Source organism: Protopterus annectens, chromosome 14.part0, assembly GCF_019279795.1.
Source record: "Protopterus annectens isolate FY-2018-M chromosome 14.part0, PAN1.0, whole genome shotgun sequence".
NCBI lineage: Eukaryota > Metazoa > Chordata > Ceratodontiformes > Protopteridae > Protopterus > Protopterus annectens.
In genome coordinates this window covers 997,730,457-997,748,501 of record NC_056748.1, presented here as the reverse complement: position 1 = coordinate 997,748,501, position 18,045 = coordinate 997,730,457, and the positions used below count along the sequence as shown (strand labels likewise).

At 41.9% G+C, this 18,045-nt stretch overlaps 1 protein-coding gene across 3 annotated transcripts in view; it reads right to left on the bottom strand.

Annotated features, from left to right (window-relative positions):
• The window catches only part of CHUK (component of inhibitor of nuclear factor kappa B kinase complex), a 1,226,492-nt gene that overhangs the window by 479,662 nt on the left and 728,785 nt on the right, over positions 1-18,045 (bottom strand). The gene's annotated exons all lie outside the window — the stretch shown is intronic.

Genomic DNA, 18,045 nt, shown 5'->3' with positions numbered 1-18,045 from the left:
CATCCTGTGAGGTAACTTCTGCTGATTGTCCCTGGCCATATGAAGCAGAAGGGAAAACCACAGCTGTCTGAGCCAAAAGTGAATTCCCAGCAAGATTTTGGGCCTGTAGCACATTAATTCATGCAGGACATCTGATAGAAGAGGAAGAGGGGGTAGGTGTACAGACACATCCCATCCAAGAAAAGGCATGCCATCCACTATTCAAGCCAGAGGACTTGACAATCTTGAACAGAACTGGGGAAGTTATCTGTTTAGAGGGGAGGCAAAAAGATCGAATTAAGAAGTACCCTACTGATGTATAATGTCCAGTTCCCTATTATATGATCGAAGACGCATTCTTTCGAATGTGTCTTAATTGAACTTGAACGCATGAAATGGCAAATAAGCGAATTCTTTCCCTGGGAAAGAAATCACTTGGCCGCCTTCATTACTTTGCCATTTTCGTCACTGTAGTGCGATCCCAAAGTTGGTATATTTAAGTAAGGGGGGTGTGGGGGGGGGGCACGGTCCCCCACTTTATGTAATGTTTTAAAGTTTGTTTGTTTTTTTCTTTTTTGGAACAGCGACTTTTTTCCCTGGGGGAAAAAAATCACTGTTCTAAGTGTTCAGGATTGTAAGTTTTCGCTTACATGGGGTCGATAAATCAGCATTCGCTTTTTTAAGCGTTCACTGATTTAATATAGACCCTAATGTCCAAGAACACCTATGAGGATTTGTCCTGGACCTGCTCAATGAGTCTGCCACAAGATTGTGCTCTGAAGGTATGTAGACCGCCTGATGAATCAAGAGATAGTGGACTGCAAGATCTAAAGCCTGAAGAGCGAAGCCTGCAAAGAAGATAAGATTTTATGCTCCCTTGCTTGCTAATTTGCTACATGACTGCTTTAATGTCTGTAAAAACCTTTAGAAGACCCGGAATTGAAAGGAACTGGAAGGACCTAGAGAGCTAGAAGAACAACCTCATCTCCTTCATGTTGATATGGCTTGCCAGTTCTTGATGGGACCAAAGACCCTGGGACTTAGAGGTTTTTGGAAGAGGCCTCCCAGCAGTTATTGGAAGCATCAGTGTACAGCTCCTGAGTACAGACAGGAACTTGAAATGGATGACCTGGTCTCAGGGAAATCTGGTGAACCCACCAGCAGAGCTTGAGCTTGAGACAAGGCAAGAGAGAAACTAGATACTCCAGAGAGTGACAGTACAGAAGCCAAACAGTTTTGCGATACCAATAAAATTTCCTCGTGGACTTTGGCAAACAGAACCATGAGAATTTTGGATCCAGGGTAATCCAGAGCTTGAAGAACTTCCCTTACAAGGACTGAAAGAGGAAGAGGAGACTGGAAATGCACAGTTAAAGAGAGGACCTTGGGAGGAGGGAGACAAGCCAACACTGGAGCAGTCTGAATCGTGCAACCCAGGAACATTTGGTCCTGACAGGAAATCCACAAAGACTTTTAGAGATTGAGGATGAATCTTACACTTGCGCAGAAGAAATATATAGCAAAGTGTAGATCCATATGTAGGAGCTGCTGGGGGGGGGGGGGGGGGGGCTTGAATCAAAACGTTGTCCAAGTAAGGAATATCTGAATTCTATGAAGTCTGTAGAAGGCCACCACAAAGGCCAGACATTTGATAAAGTCCCTAGGAGCTGCAGTCAAAGCAAAAAACAAAAAACAAAGCAGGGAACTGATGATGACAGGAAGAAACAGAGAAACAGAAAAAAATTCCTGAAGAGAGGATGAGTAAGTATGTGCAGTTAAGTGTCCTTCAGTCCAGAGATACCAGACAGGCCCGAGGAAGCAACAGAAAGTCTAAAAAGACAATGTCTGCAAAGAAGGAACCTTGTTAAATGAGTTGAGAAAAGATAGGTTTAAAATGGGCCTTCATGACCCCTCCTTCCTAGGAACTAGAAACAGAAACATTCTGGAATAAAAACTTGTTTCCTGCTGGAATACGGGGACGGGTTGGATGGGTCTATGTAGCACCAGATCCTGAAGAACCAAAAGAAACTGTTGGAGCTGATAAGGGGAATGTTGAGGAAGGCCTGAGAATGGAAGAAGGGACTTCCACACCATAAAAAAAAACATTTTTGGATAATGGAGAGGGCTCACTCATCCATGGTTATCAGTTTTCAAACAGGAAAAGAAAGTCAATTTTAGGAGCAAAGGAATCTGGCTGAGGGGTAGGAGTGGCTGAATGTCAAATAGAAGATTTGCAGGGAAAGAAAGCTTTTGGCTCTTACAGTCCTAAGAAGGAAAAACTCACCTAGAAACTCTCCTGTCCCTAGGGGACTGTTTATGTTGCCTACAAACAAAGGAAGTCTTAGAAGGACAATTTCTCTGAAACTTAGGAACAGCAGGAGAGACAAAGATTTGTTTTAAATCTTGCATAACTTTACCCTTATCCTTAAGGGTCTTAAACAGTTCAGCAGATCCAACATGATTCTGGTTGTCTAAGAGAGAATCCAATAATTTATCAGAGATGTCTTCAGGCAGAGCCTAGAAGCACAATCAAAATAGGTCCTCATAGCAGATGCAGATGCAGGTACCATTGAGGAGGCATCAGCAGCATCACAACTGCATTTAACAGACTAGGGAGTCACCTGAGAAGCAGAGCTTGAAAGGGAAATGGCAGAAATCTTACCCTCAATCAGGGAAATCAGCTAGAATGTCCCCAAGTTGGCAGAGAAAAGCCAGGACACAACTAGTCATACAGGTCTGGTAATTAATAGCCCTGAATGCTAGTGTAGCAGATGTACTTTTCTACCATACCCGTCCATGGCAAGGCTGTCCTTATCACTGAGAAGAGTGGCTCTCCCTTGCCACTGAGGAGACCCAAACAGCTGCAGAGGACGTGGCTAACCCCGGATACATAGTGACTGTATGTAGAACAACAGGAGGAATCCAGGGTAAAATATGATTGGTCTGAAGAATAAACAATAGCCACAACAGTGTCACCCACATGCCAATGAGGCAAACTGACGGCCTGTTATGGTGGCCAAGGCTGTTTGCTTAACTTTTTCTTTTTCTGGCTATAAGAATCATTGATTGTGGGAACAGTAATTTGTTCTATGGTCAAGCAGAAAAAGGTGCCTTTTTCTCAGGTAGAACAAACAGCAAAAGTTGGAAAAAAATTAAAAGTCAAGTCACTTTGCCAACCCCCAAAAGTAAAATAAACACAATTTCTCCAAAGAAAAATGTTTTTCTCAATTACTTGAAAACAATTAACTGACAGGAAAAAAGTGTCCTCACTTAAACGTACAATACAGTCTCATGATAGTCCATTAAAACACAAACTCCTACCATAAAATAGTTTTCCTGACCTGGAAAGTAATGACAAATACTTAAAATGAAAGTTTTTATATTTTATTTGACATTTGTTAACCGGGTTAGTCCAACTGGGCCAGTAGCCCCTTTTCAACAGAGACCCGAGGAGAATACCTCCTTAACAGTAACAGTAATTAAACATTATATGTAGGATTATACATAGGCTAAGATACATGCATATTGGAAATATACAATCAGAAAACAGAAATGAATAGTCACTGTACAGAGGTTTGTACATAGCAAGGAGAAGTACACAACACTATAGCCTAAGAAAAAATAACATTTACAATGTGTATAATAGTGAGGAGAGCAACCTGCTAGTAGAACTGCAATATACATAATTAGGAAAAATACTATAAAGCACCAAGGACCAAATGGTGGAAATTGAAAAAGGGTGATTGTGAGGTGGAGTTCAGAGAAGAGTTAAGACAGGCACTGGGTGGCAGTGAAGAGTTACCGAACAGCTGGGTAACTACAGCAGAGCTAGTAAGGGAGACTGCTAGAAAGGTGCTTGGTGTGACATCTGGACAGAGGAAGGAGGACAAGTAGATCTGGTAGTGGAATGAGGAAGTACAGGCGAGTATACAGAGAAAGAGGCTGGCAAAGAAGAAGTGGGATTGTCAGAGAGATGAAGAAAGTAGACAGGAGTACAAGGAGATGAGGTGCATGGCAAAGAGAGAGGTGGCAAAGGCTAAGGATAAGGTTTATGGAGAGTTGTATGAAAGGATAGACACTAAGGAGGGAGAAAAGGACCTGTTCCGATTGGCTAGACAGCCGGTCCGAGCTAGGAAAGATGTGCAGCAGGTAAAAGTGATAAAGGACAATGAGGGAAACATACTCACAAGCGAGGAGTGTGTGTTGAACATATGGAAAGAGTACTTTGAGGCGCTGATGAATGAAGAGAATGAGAGAGAGAGAAGGTTGGATGATGTGGGGATAGTGAATCAGGAAGTGCAACGGATTAGCAAGGAGGAAGTAAGGATAGCTATGAAGAATGGAAAGGCTGCTGGTCCAGATGACATACGTGTGGAAGCTTGGAGGTGTTTATGAGAAATGGCAGTGGAATTTTTAACCAGATTGTTTAACGAAATCTTGGAAAGTGAGAGGATGCCTGAGGAGTGGAGAAAAAGTGTTTTGGTACCAATTTTTAAGAATAAGGGTGATGTGCAGAGCTGTAGTAACTACAGAGGGATAAAACTGATCAGTCACAGCATGAAATTATGGGAAAGAGTAGTAGAAGCTAGGTTAAGAAGGAAGGTGATGATTAGTGATCAGCAGTATGGCTTCATGCCAGGAAAGAGCACTACAGATGTAATGTTTGCTCTGAGAGTGTTGATGGAGAGGTATGAAGAAGTACAGAGAAGGTCAGAAGGAGTTGCACTGTGTCTTTGTGGACTTAGAGAAAGCATATGACAGGGTGCCTAGAGAGGAGTTGTGGTATTGTATGAGGAAGTCGGGAGTGGCAGAGAATTAAGTAACAGTGGTACAGGATATGTACAAGGGTAGTGCGACAGCGGTGAGATCTGCAGTGGGAGTGACAGATGCATTTAAGGTGGAGGTGGGATTACATCAAGGATCAGCTCTGAGACCTTTCTTATTTGCAGTGGTGATGGACAAGTTGACAGAAGAGATCAGACAGGAGTCCCCGTGGACTATGATGTTTGCAGATGACATTGTGATATGTAAATGAGAGTAGGGAACAGGTTGAGGAGACCCTGGAGAAGTGGAGATATGCTCTAGAGAGGAGACGAATGAAGGTCAGCAGGACTAAGACAGAATATGTGTGTGTGAATGAGAGGGAGGACAGAGGAATGGTGAGGATGCAGGGAGTAGAGTTGACGAAGGTGAATGAGTTTAAATACTTGGGATCAACAGTTCAGAGTAAAAGAGAGTGTGGAAGAGAGGTGAAGAAGAGAGTACAGAGGGAGGGTGGAGAAAAGTGTCAGGAGTAATTTGTGAGAGACTAGTACCAGTAAGAGTGAAAGGGAAGGTCTACTAGAGGGTAATGAGACCAGCTATGTTATATGGGTTGGAGATGGTGGCATTGACAAAAAGGCAAGAGTCAGAGCTGGATGTGGCAGAGTTAAAGATGTTAAGATTTGCACTAGGTGTGACAAGGGTAGACAGGATTAGGAATAAGTATATTAGAGGGTCAGCCCAGGTTGGACGGTTTGGAGACAAAGCCAGAGAGGTGAGATTGCATTGGTTTGAACATGTGCTGAGGAGGGATGCTGGGTACATTGGGGAAAAGGATGTTAAGGATGAAATTGCCAGGTAAGAGGAAAAGAGGAAGGCCTAAGATAAGGTTTATGGATGTGGTGAGAGAGGACATGAAGGTGGTTGGTGTGACAGAGCAAGATGCAGAAGACAGGAAGAAATGGAAACAGATGATCCGCTGTGGCGACCCCTAATGGGAACAGCTGAAAGAAAAAGGAGAAGAGGAAAAATACCATAAGTGGTATGTGCAGGTGTAAGATGTGCAGCAGATAAGAAACAAGTCTGTAGGTTCAGTATCACAGGGGGCCAAAGTTGCATACAGTGAGACTGGGACAAATATGTAAGATGTTAGTACCATAATATTGGTAGAGTATAGATACATACTATGTAGAATCATTACAAGAGCAAGTCCAAGTTGAATGGAAGACATCTAAGTATAGTTTTGATGGAGATCTGGTTAGAGATTTGTCTAATACAGAGAGGGAGCTTATTCCAAGTGTTGGCCACAGAGTAGCTGTAGAGGAGTTTATCAATGTTTTTATGGGGTTTATACACTTGTAGAAGGTGCTTGTTGGGAACTGCGGTGAGTGTGGTTGGGAGTGTGAAACTGGATAAAGTTGCATACAGAAGGGCAGGTGGTGGGATCATGAATTATGGAATGGGCCATGAGAAGTTGGGGCAATAGCATTTGATGATGGAGTTCCAGCCATTGCAGACTTTTCAAGGCTAGGCAGTGGTGAGAGTGGTAGGGTTGGTTTGTGGCGAATCTTAATCTTGCAATTTTAGTTATAGGTAATTTCCAGTTTAGATAGAAGGTTAGTTTGGATGCAGGTGAGGATGGGAGGAGCATAGAGTAGGGTTGGGAGTAGAAAAGCCTGTGCAAGAGATATCTAGAAGTACTGGTAAGGAATTTATTATGCCTGTATAACATGCCTAGTTTTTTATGTGTTTTTCTAACACATTGCTGTATATGGAGGTCGAATTTTAGCTGGTCATCAACAATAACTCCTAAATGTTTTGTGTGAGATTCTACAGAGATGATTGTGCTATTTAGGGAGAAGATAGTAAAGGTAGCTTTTTACGTGTTGGAGAGATTTAGGGAGAAATAGAAGTTTGGTTTTCTTTGGTTTAAGTAGTAGGTGGTTGGAGTAGAGCCATTTTTCAACAGAGTGGAGGGAGTGGAGGGATTCTTGGGTGAGGGTGTGCAGATGAGTAACATTATCAGAGGTGGAGATGATGGTAGAATCGTCGGCATATTGTATTACAGAGGAGAGTGGACAGGAAGAGTATAGGTCATTAGTGAAGATATTGAATAACAGGGGTCCAAGAATGGAGCCTTGAGGTACCCCAGTTTGGACAGGTAGGAAAGGAAGAGAGTCTGAGATATTGTGTGGGGAAAGTTTGGATAGAAGCAGATGGTGAGAGACAGTGTCAAAGGCTTTGTAGAGGTCGAGAAACAGGCAGGAGATTAGTTTGTTGTTGTCAAGGGAGATTGCAAAGGAATTTCTGAAAGATATAACAGCAGTGGATACACTGTGCTTTGGACAGAAGCCATGTTGTGTGGGAGTAAGAAGGTTTTCTTGCAAGAGGTAGTGGAGAAGCTGTTTATGAATACATTTTTCTAGAATTTTTGAGAGAGGAGACAGAAGGGCAATAGGTCTGAAATTAGAGGGGTCAGTCGAGTTGCCACCTTTGTGTAAGGGCATGACATAGGATTTCCTCCACATACTAGAACAGTGTTTTTCTTAATTGACCTGTTGATTATGATGGAGATAGGATAGGCAATGGCACTGGCACTGGCAGCAAGCTTTAGGAAATGAAGAGGTAGGTTATCAGCAGATGGAGAGCATGTCTTCCGTTTGCAGAGAAGTAACTTGATATAAGATGCAGGGATGGGTTTAAGAGAGAAAGGGGTTGTGTGGGTGACTGGGGGAGAGTGGGAAGGGTAGTGGTGCTATTTTTGGTTAAGTTGCGAATGGAATAAATGAAGAAGTTAAGTAGGGAGGCTGTATCAGTGGGAGAGCAATTAAGGTATAGATTTGGGGTTGAAGGGCTCCCAGGATGCAGTAGCTTTGTTTACTGATTGCCAGAATTTTTGAGGATTGGAATGGGGATTGTTTAGAGGCTTTTGAAAGTAGTTTTTTTTTAAATTTTTTTATCTAGAGTGACTTTATTTTTTGTTAAGTTACGGAGTTCTCTGTATAGTTGCAGGTCAGTATAGTTTTTGGTCTTTTTCCATTTTTTTCCCCAAAGGAACTTATATGCCCAGCAAAGGAACAGCACAAGCTGATGGTTGATCCTTGAAAGTCTCAGAGGAGTGTACTCTTCAGCAGCAGGAAAGCTCTGAAGGGTTTGGCACCCAAACCTGCTTTTTAGTCATTTCATTTTAAGCTGACTGGTTGTTTGGGCATGTGGAAGGTGCCCTCCAGCTTTGGAAGCTGGCCAAATGTTGCATCCTTTGCATGTTATAACCCATATAGCAAAGGCTAATGCAGCAGTGATCAATATGATGAACATTAAGTCATGTCAAATAATGATCCTCGCTTCACTTACATGAAGTTCAGAAACTGTTTCCAGAGACATGGAGGATAAGAATGCCATATGAAGTTTGAAGTATTCACAGTCGAATGAACAGGCTGAGCACAGAACACAAACAAGTTAAAATATTTTCAAGAAATGTGATGCATCTATTTAGATGGACTGTTCCCTAGCATTACTGGAATACAGAAACACTCCACAGCAAGTTATAAGACTTTCAACAACTCAGTTACTGATGGTAAGAAGACTCGAAGCAACGATTTCTACATTTTTACTATTCGCAACTGAAAGCAAATTGCCAGCAGCAGAGCTTCTTGAACGGCTACAAATGAAACAGAAAAAGTTATGTGATGTAAGAAAATATAACTTATCATATTAAGCAAAGAACAGATCAGAATGACATTAGAGCACAATTTGGGACAGAAATCACATAAATCAACCATGACTGCACAACACATGAATGAGCCTTTATGTGCTACAGGGAGCTGACTTGTTTCTGTACAGTTGAAACCAAAAGCATTGCTAAAACAGAGCAAGTACACATATGACAGAATGACCCGAATGCAAGCAATGAGGAAATAAGACTGTAGAAAACTTCATTAAACCAACAATCAACATAGAGAACACAGAGTTGTGATTACAACTACCGAATCATATCCTGAAGTGCTGATCTGAATATTGAACCAATGCATTCTACCTCTTATGACACTACTAGTACGAGTCCTATTGCAATGAAAATGGGCATTACAGTCATGTCTCATGACAGTATAAATTTATAAATGTTATGGTAGACTACTGAAGAAACTACTTTGATATCAGGACTGAACAGATTTGAAATGAAGTTTAATGCAAAGGGATTTTCTCAGCATGTAAAAACTTCATGACTCACTATGTATAGTGGTGAATTTCACACTACCAAAACAATGTAGAATTGTGAAAAGTGTTTTAAATACAAAGCAAAGCAGACCAAACTCTTTCTAATAAAAAGGGGATGTCAGATGCTGGTAATGTGATGTACTTATTGCTCTAAGTAGTACATGTCTGGGGTGGGAGTGGGTTGCTCACTTGTGGGTAAAGACTTGATGAAGAATCAGCTCAGTGCATTCCCCTGTGTATTCTAAGGTCTCCAAGTTTCAGCCAGACGTATTTACTAACAAATCTATTTCACTTCAAATACGTAAAACTAGAGGAGTGTTCTGTGTTCCTTGATTGCCCTTCTCCCACAGTGACAACACCAGATTCTGGGAGTAAAGGTGGAAGGAGGCAGCAGTGGGAGCATTTTAATTATTTTGACAATCAGGCAGCACTGGGAGCATTTTAATTATTTTGACAATCAGGCATTTGTTTAAGTTTGAGAGCTCCAAGATCAATCTCTGTGAGCTGCTTTTATTTTCTTGGAATTAAGAATAGACTGGAGCAAAAACATTCCTGCTAAGGGAGGGACTTTCTGAATTCTATCTTGTATTCTAAATTTATGAGCTTCCTCATTCAACAGTCCATGGTCAGCATAAATGAATGTGTCTTGACCAGGGATAGCCTGCTCTCCAACTGGTAGGAGAAATTAAGGGAGGATGTAATCTGAACTGGAAGGTGCCCTGTTAGTGAGCACAGGGCCAACTGCCCCCGCTAGAATGCCTACTTTATTCCCTACTGCCACTCCACTGCACAAGATCTTCTCAACCATCTTATGTTTAAACTGATCACTACAAGACTGGTAATGACAGAAAACCACTGCTTACTGGAAAAGTTCTTCTATCTTTAGGAATGGTGGAATTAAAGAGCTGCTTAACTGTCCACACTATTTTTCTTTCTTTTTGAATCTACTGAATATCTTTTGAGGTGAGAGTCTACAAAGTAAATGCTTGTTGAATGGCACATTTTACAGCTGCCCTTTGACATCTTCAGCCAGAGGTTGTGTCCTTAGCCATGTTTATCACCTGATGACCATAGTTGCATCTGAATGTTTACTTACCCTAATGGCAATTAGTGAAAGTTTTGAAAGGCAATGCTATTGCATTGGCATCTGGGACTTCCTTCACATGTCCCTGACCTATTCCATACATGTCTTTAGTATTAGGACATGTGCATCTGGCAGTTAATTTCCCTAACGCTTAGAATGGTAAATGCATCATCTTCTTTTTGAATCTGCCCAGGATATGGCTTGCATTTTTGACAGGCAAAGTGCTGGCGGCAGTTTTGACCCTCTCTAGCCGAGTAACCGAAATGACAACATGGCCTGCCACTAAGTTTCTGTATAAAGTATTTCAGTTTCTTATTAACAGGATAAGGTCAATCAGCTTCCTAGGTGATGTGGTCAACAAGTTAGGTTCTAATGACAGATGCTCTCAAAGGTGTCCTGGAAAGCATGAACAAATGGGGGGGGGGGGCACAGCCACAGGCTTGGACTTCTCTTTCCCAAACAAATCAATACAGTATTTATGAGAGGTAAACAGCTCCTTAACTCCCCACTTACAGTGTTCCTGCATTTAATGTAAGGTTTCCTCAAAAATACATAAGTCTGGTGGCAGCCAGAGGATGGAACAGTGATCAGTATCACACGGGAACAGTTAGTGGATCTGAGAAGTATAAACTATTTTTTTTTTTTATATCCAAGTTAAAAGGCATCTCGAATGTGGGTTCTTTTAAACACAGGAACAGTACCAGAAGTAGAAGTTTCACCTGGTGGCAAAGGGACTGCATGCATTCTCAACCAGGCAGGCACATATTCTTCAGCAAACTAATTACAGTCAAAACTAGAAAGAATTGGGGCAGGCATCAGTACAGCATACCACCAATGTTAGGCCTGACAGTTTTTCAGGTTCAGCTCATTTCAGCTTTGGTCAAAAAGGTAATTTCTCCCCCTGAATCTGTAAGTTACAAACAATAGCACGACCACCTGAAGATGAATAAAGGCATCTCACTGGGTGAGGAACACACTGCTCAAGTGTGAGTACCTGGTAAGCGGCACCCAGCTGTGAAGCAATACTAAAAATTCTGAAAGGCCTGAAAAGACTGAGATACCTGTAACCCACTGCCAAATCTGAAAGAGCATCAAAAGTCAATGGTTATCAGGGTCAAAGACTGACAAGCTTATGCTTCTATGGAGCTGATACAGGATCTAAAATGTTTGAACTAATAATGAAATACCTAAAACTTAATCTAAAACACACCATGTAAAACACATTAAGTCTAATCGTGTTACATCTACAACATAAAATATAGCAAATACTCCCATCAAATTTTTTTTTTGTGCGGGAGCAAGACCACTACTGCTCCCACCACACCCAGTTAATTAAATACACAGTAAACTCTCAGTTAACCGGAACTCAAGCAACCAGAAAAAAATTGAAGAAATACAGTACAATTTTCATGTGTTGCACTTTGCCCGCCCCCCCATACACATGTGTTTTTAGAGTTTTAGAGTTTTTAAAAGGAATTCAGGAATAAATTCCCTCTCTCTCCAACCTAAGAACAAGTCAAACCAAACAAATAATATATGGTACTGTATTAGTCAGACCTATTTTTAATAGTAACTCTCAAGCAACCAGAAAGTACAGTTATATGGCATCTACCAATCTCCATTGGTGCCGGTTAACTGAGAGTTTACTGTACTAATGGTTGCACAACTGCTGAAAAATGAGAAACCATCACAGATAGTGAATCACTGCTGCTGTACATATTTGTGAGTGGGTTGGCATTAGCAAGGATGTAATTCCTGAACCCAAATAACCTAAATCACATCAGTATTAATTCTCAATAGCCTACTATACTTTCTTATCAAATGTGATTAGACCAAATGTGTTTCAGACTTAATGAGTCTTAGAAAAATTGTCATATATCCATAAATGTTTGAAAAGTTCTTCCCTCAGATTTAAGGGTGGTGGACCCTTGGTCTAAGGCTAGGAGCTTTTTGTGCTCAAAGATGTCACTAAGAACATGTATTCTGCACTGTATGACTTTCTTATTAAAGGGAATACACAGTTTGCAATCAAACACTTTATGAAAAGGCCCAAAGACACTGAAAGCGAGAATTCCCCAATGGACTCTGTTGTTCATATGCACACTTGCAGGTGATACTCCCCAGTGATGACACTTCAGAAAGATCTCCAAAATGCAGCCACCTACACTAAAATTCTTTATGTCCATTTATACAAAATCCATACTAGAACCAAATACACTGGTAAATTCTAAAACAAAATACTCTGGTAATCGGTCCATATTAAACTGTATAACAGAAGGAAATACATTCTTCAAATTACCATTTAGGGTCAGAATCACCTGCATGAAGATAATATAATCCCTCTAAATGAAACTGAAGGCAACCATAAAGACCAGCAAAGCATCCCACAAACTCAGGCTTCCAAATTAGGCACTGGATAACTACAAGCTCTTTTTCAGTTACACTAGAAAATTAAGAAATTATTCACAACACTTCTCCAAACCTTTTTAAAATAGTGCCTCACACTCAAACTGAAGACATCACCACCATACTAGAAAACAATTTTCCTGCAAACTCCTCCCCTGAAACTATCATCCTAAATCTAGACATCCCTGAGACACTCCTCTTCCTTCAACAAGGTGTCATGTCTTTAAGGTACTCAAAGACCAAAGGCTCTTCTTCCATGGGCCCTGACAGCACATGAAACATGCACCTGCTAATCCCCTCCTTAAACTATCTAATCTAAGCTTGTATATAGGCTGTGTTCCTGTAGTGATGCCCTTCCACAAGGGTGTGCCTTCCGCAGACCTTGAGAAAGTACAGTTGTGTAAAATCTTACACAACTGTAGATGTCCTTATCTTCACTGTTACAGTATTCACCTTTATGCACTATGCCTTACATGGGGAGCATACCTTTATGCACTACGCCTTACATGGGGAGCATACATGTGAAATATGGCACCTATAAGACCTAAAGGCTTTGGTCTACCGGGTGGACATCGGGCTATCCTTTACAGGAGATTCCTTATGTAAAAAATACCACAACAGTGATATGGAAGTACATCTACAGATCCATCAGCCTTACAAGTCTCATCTGTAAAGTCATGGAGCACATCAATACCGGCCTCATAAATCATCACAAAAAAATCTGTTTAGGCTCTACCCATGACAATCTGGCTTTGTAAACATCAGGTCATGCGTGCTAAACCTTGTAACCATCTTTTTAAAGTTCATGCAGTCAAGCAGACAGTGGACACATTTGTCCATGTTGCCTATCCTGGTTTGGCCAAGGCATTTCATACCATTCTACATGATGGAATTGTGAATAAGCTTATGGCACTATAAACTAGCCAGATGTGGTAAAATTGATAGCAAAATGGCTCAAGGACACAGCATACACACTGTTAGAGTTGATATCACCTCCTCAGTCACGGAAAAGGGAAACAGTGGTGTCCACCAGGGATCTGTGTTGGGCCCCTCCTGTTTGGCATTTATTCTTCTGATCTCAAAACTGATAAAAGTATTCTCTCTGTTTAATCAAATTTGCTCATGACTCTAAGCTGTGTATAGTTATCAAGTCATCTCAAGATAATTATACTCATCAAAAGAATTAATAAGAGTCAACACAATGCCATGAAATGCAGCATCATCCCTTTTGGGAAACAGCCAATGGCTTCAACCTTCTGCATTGATAAGACCCAACTATCAAATAAAGTCATGGATCTGATTGGTTGGTAGCTCTCTTTCCTTTGATCATCACATGCAACTGCATTTAGGAAATTCTTCTATATCTTACAACTAACTACTAAGCTCTCTTCTAAAACCAAGGAAATCACTGTTCCCTTACACAATGGCCTGGTAAAAACCATTACAGAAGATAATGCACCCTTTAACAACTCTCTTATTAAGCATATCAAAAAGATTAAAAAAAAAACACAGACCCTTAGCAGAATTGATCTCTGGCCACTAAAGTTTAGGTACCAGGAGGGAATGGAATAATAGTTCCTTTACTTAGCAGCATATGAGATCTGTACCTGGCATACCTATACCATTAGGGAGCTTGTTATCCATGATTTCCTATTCTTCAACAAGTTACATGCTGCTACTAGAACAAGAAATATCAACCTACATCAAGAAATAAATAAAAATAGGTGGAAGGACATGTTCACCACCAATTGTATCCTTTGTTCTAAAACAGGCTCTGCCTACAATTCAAGCACTGCAGTTCCCTACCATCCTTCAAACATAGCTTGAAAAACTGTATGGCTATGTTTAAATTTTCTCCAGGAACTATAGGCTTTATCCTCCTGGGAAGGGGTGGTAGTGCCTGAGGGTGACTACTGGCAAGGCACATACGGCCTTTTGTTAGAATGCCTTATATAGCCTATAATCAAATACACATACAATCAGGTAATCACAGTACAGTGCAAAAACAACTATTAGAATAATAATGAAAATTTCAGAATAGGTAATTACCATAGTTCTGGAGAATGTCAAGGACTGTACTGATGGACAGACTTGATTGTTCTGTGTGGCAAAAGAGGCCTGGAAATGGTGGAGGTGTCTCCTCCTTTTATACTCTGCATCTTATAGACATCCATAGAGAGGGTGGTTTTACATAAGGAAGTCTGAAAGCTTTGAAAACAGGTTGTCTGTTACAGTCATACCTACAGATTGTTGCATGTGTCTATGCTGTTCCCCCATCTGGCACTCCCTCAACTTCTTTTTAAAATGAGCAAAAAAAAAAAAAAGAGTGAGAGAGAGAAGCCCTCTCGCACAACCAACCAACAAACAGATAGATAGATAGACAGATAGATAGATAGATAAATAAATAAATATAAAAAATCCTCTCTTGCTTAAGGACAGAAAAAGAAAAAAAACTTGGACTTATGAAGCCCTGATCACAAATGCATTAAAATTAGCATTCATAGGTTCATAGGTGTGTACTAGGCTAATAGCCCTGGAGCCTTTACAAGCCTAGCCCAAAAAAATTGCCCAGGCACCGTGCCACTGATGTTAGTTCACAGTACTCCTATCCAATAGGGCATCTGGAATGATCCCTGGAGTGAACTTTCTGTTACCCATCCACTCGTCAAGATTCCTCTTGAAGAGGGCCAGCGAGGTGCTCTGCTTGACATGAATGGGAAGCTTATTCCAGAGTATGGGCAGTCTTTGGCAGATGAACATGTCCCTCCATCATCTTCTGTTAATTGTGGTAATGAGGTTGTGATCTCTGAAGCGTGTGGCCCGGGGGGCGGGGTTGGGATTTCTTTAGGTGTAGCATTTCAAGTAGGGCTGGGTCAGACATGGCTTTGCAAGTCAAACAGAGATCACCTCTAAGGAGATAAGAAACTGAGAACAGCTGAAGTTTCTTGAATCTTTCCATGTAGGACATGTGTTTAAGGCCTAGGATCCTTTTTTGTGAGGTACTTTTGTGGCCTCTCCAGCTGTTGTAGGTGTTTGGTCAGGTACATGCCAAATGGGGCATTACATTTGATGATTGGGCTAATGAGGGATGAGTAGAGAGGGATGACCTCTTTTTTCCTAGATGCAAAACCTTTGGTTATAAGATGTGCCACGTAGAAGGAATTTCTGACCACAGTGGCAATGTGGTGGTCGAAGGTGACCTGGGTGTCCATATCTTTTATGCCCCTTCAGTGTTCAGTGGGCTCCCATCAACTTGGTAATTCGTAGGAACTGAGTTTTTTCCAAAGGGGGTGATCATGCATTTTTTGGCATTAAGCTTCAGGCCATGGTTCTAACACCAGTCACTGGTCTCAGAGAGGCCCTTTTGTAGGATGTCTTCATCACTTGGGGAGTGAACTTGGTCAGCCAAAGTCCTTCTGTGTTGGTCTGGACTTCTGAGAAGTAGATGCCAAACAGGACAGGGCACAGGACTGAGCCCTGTGGGACTCCACTTGTGACTGGTTGACAGTCTGACTTGGAATCTGCAACTTTCACGCTGTGGGTCTTTTCTGTGAGCCAATCTGCAATCCACCCCTAGTGCTGTAAGGATTGATGCCTAGTTTGGTGAATTTATCAATGATACCCGAGTGGGGAATAGTATCAAAGGCCTTGGTCAGGTCAAGGTAGGTTGTATGGACTGCCTTACCCCCATCCACAGCCTTTGTGACTGCCTCAAAGTCGTCAACCAGGTTCAGCATGCAGGATCTTCCTTGACAAAGCCAAACTGTGTGGGGTCAAGAGTTTGTAAGATTACCTATATCTTTGTTAAGCAGGTCCATGATGATGCGCTCCATAGCTTTGCATACCAGACTCGTCAGGCTAATGGGGCGACAGTTCCCAGGGTCAGTAGTTGCTCCCCCTTTATCGAGTTGGATGACTGTAGCAGTGCGCCACTCATTAGGGACATAACCTGAGGTAAGGCTGTGATTGAACAGGGCACACAGAAGTGGTGCCAGTTCATTTTGTAGCTCATGTAGGATGCAGCCAGGGATATTTAATCAGGTCCCATGGATGCTGAATTCTTCTTTGGACAATGCACCTTTTACCTGTGCTGCAGAAATGGTGGGTACCAGGCTTTCTTCTGGTACTGTGATAGAGCCCTTGGGGGGGAAATAGAGGTGAAGTTGGCATTGAATCTGTCAGCCAATATGTTGGCTATATCTGTTGGCTCAGTATAGGAGGTACCATTGTGCAATAACTCAGAGCAAATCTGGGTATTGCCTTTGAAGTTTTTGATGCAACTATAAAAGGCTTTCTGGTTGTTTTGGATGCATCCACAATTCTGCCTTCATAGCTGGCTTTAGAGGATTTGATAAGGGATCTCAGCTTTTTGTTGAGACTGATAAGGGAGTTTTTCCAGTCTTGTGACTTCATTTTTTTCTGCAGCAGTTTCTTCCTTCTGTTGTACAGCTTACTGATGGCTGGGGACCACCAGATTGGCTTCCTTTTTTGGAGGAGAGCATCTTAGTTCTATTTGGTATGGCAAGGTTCATGCATTTGTGTACATGCTTGTACAGTACATTGGATTTGGCAGTCATGCAGCTATTTTCCATTGGCATGGGTGCCGAGAAGTTAGCCACCTCTGTTTTCAGGAGCCCAAAGTCAGCTTTAGAGGTTTTTCAGGGTGGTCACCTTTTAGCAGGGGGTGTAGGTGAGAGAGATTTCCATGGTGATCAGTTTGTGGTCAGATTTAACCAGGGAGGAACTGACTATAGGTGTGGAGCAATGGTCTCCCATGTTGGTAATAACCAGGTCAAGGATGTTGCTTCCTCTAATGGGGGTCAGAATGAGCTGGTCTAGGTAAATTCCAGAAAGCGTTGGGCTTGTACATTGGTACTTGAATAGTTTTCTCAGTTGATGGAAGGGTAGTTGAAGTCACCCAGTATGAGTGCATTGGGTTGGACCTTGATAGATTCAAGGGTGCTTAGGAACTTGGAGTGAGAGTCTAGGGACATGTTTGGGGTTCTGTAGCAGGCTATGACATACTGCCATCTTACCCAGTGTTAGTTGTGCCTGAAGTATCCTGGATGCATTGTGTTGGGCTACCAGTCTACAGGTGTGTGCATCCTTTAAGAATATGGAGACACTAACGCCTTTGGAGCTTCTGGCCATATTCTGGGGTCAAAAGGTATGGAATGAGTTGCAGTCTGGGAGCGCAGGGGTGCTTTCTGCCTCTTTAAACCAGGTCCCCATTACAGCACAGGTGTCGACATTCTCCATTTTAAAGAGAGCCTCGAGGAAGTGCATCTTGAGATTTCGAGCACTGAGCAGCATGACCATCAGATTTGCATTTGTTTGTAGCCATTACGGTGGAATTTTGGTCTTTGGAACACTGCCTAAAAAAGGCACTATAGGGGTGGCAAGAGCCTTAGCCAGTACCCGGAATCCCAGGATTGACAGATGCAGGCCGTCTCTGGCAAAGCATCGAGCTCTGTTGATCATGTCATCCCAGGCAGACAGATACTGGATCCCCTTAGAATGACACCAGACACTTAGCCAGTTGTTGGTCAATCATTTTCTGCTCATACTGTGGTATCATTCTGGGTGACGGTAGAATACTG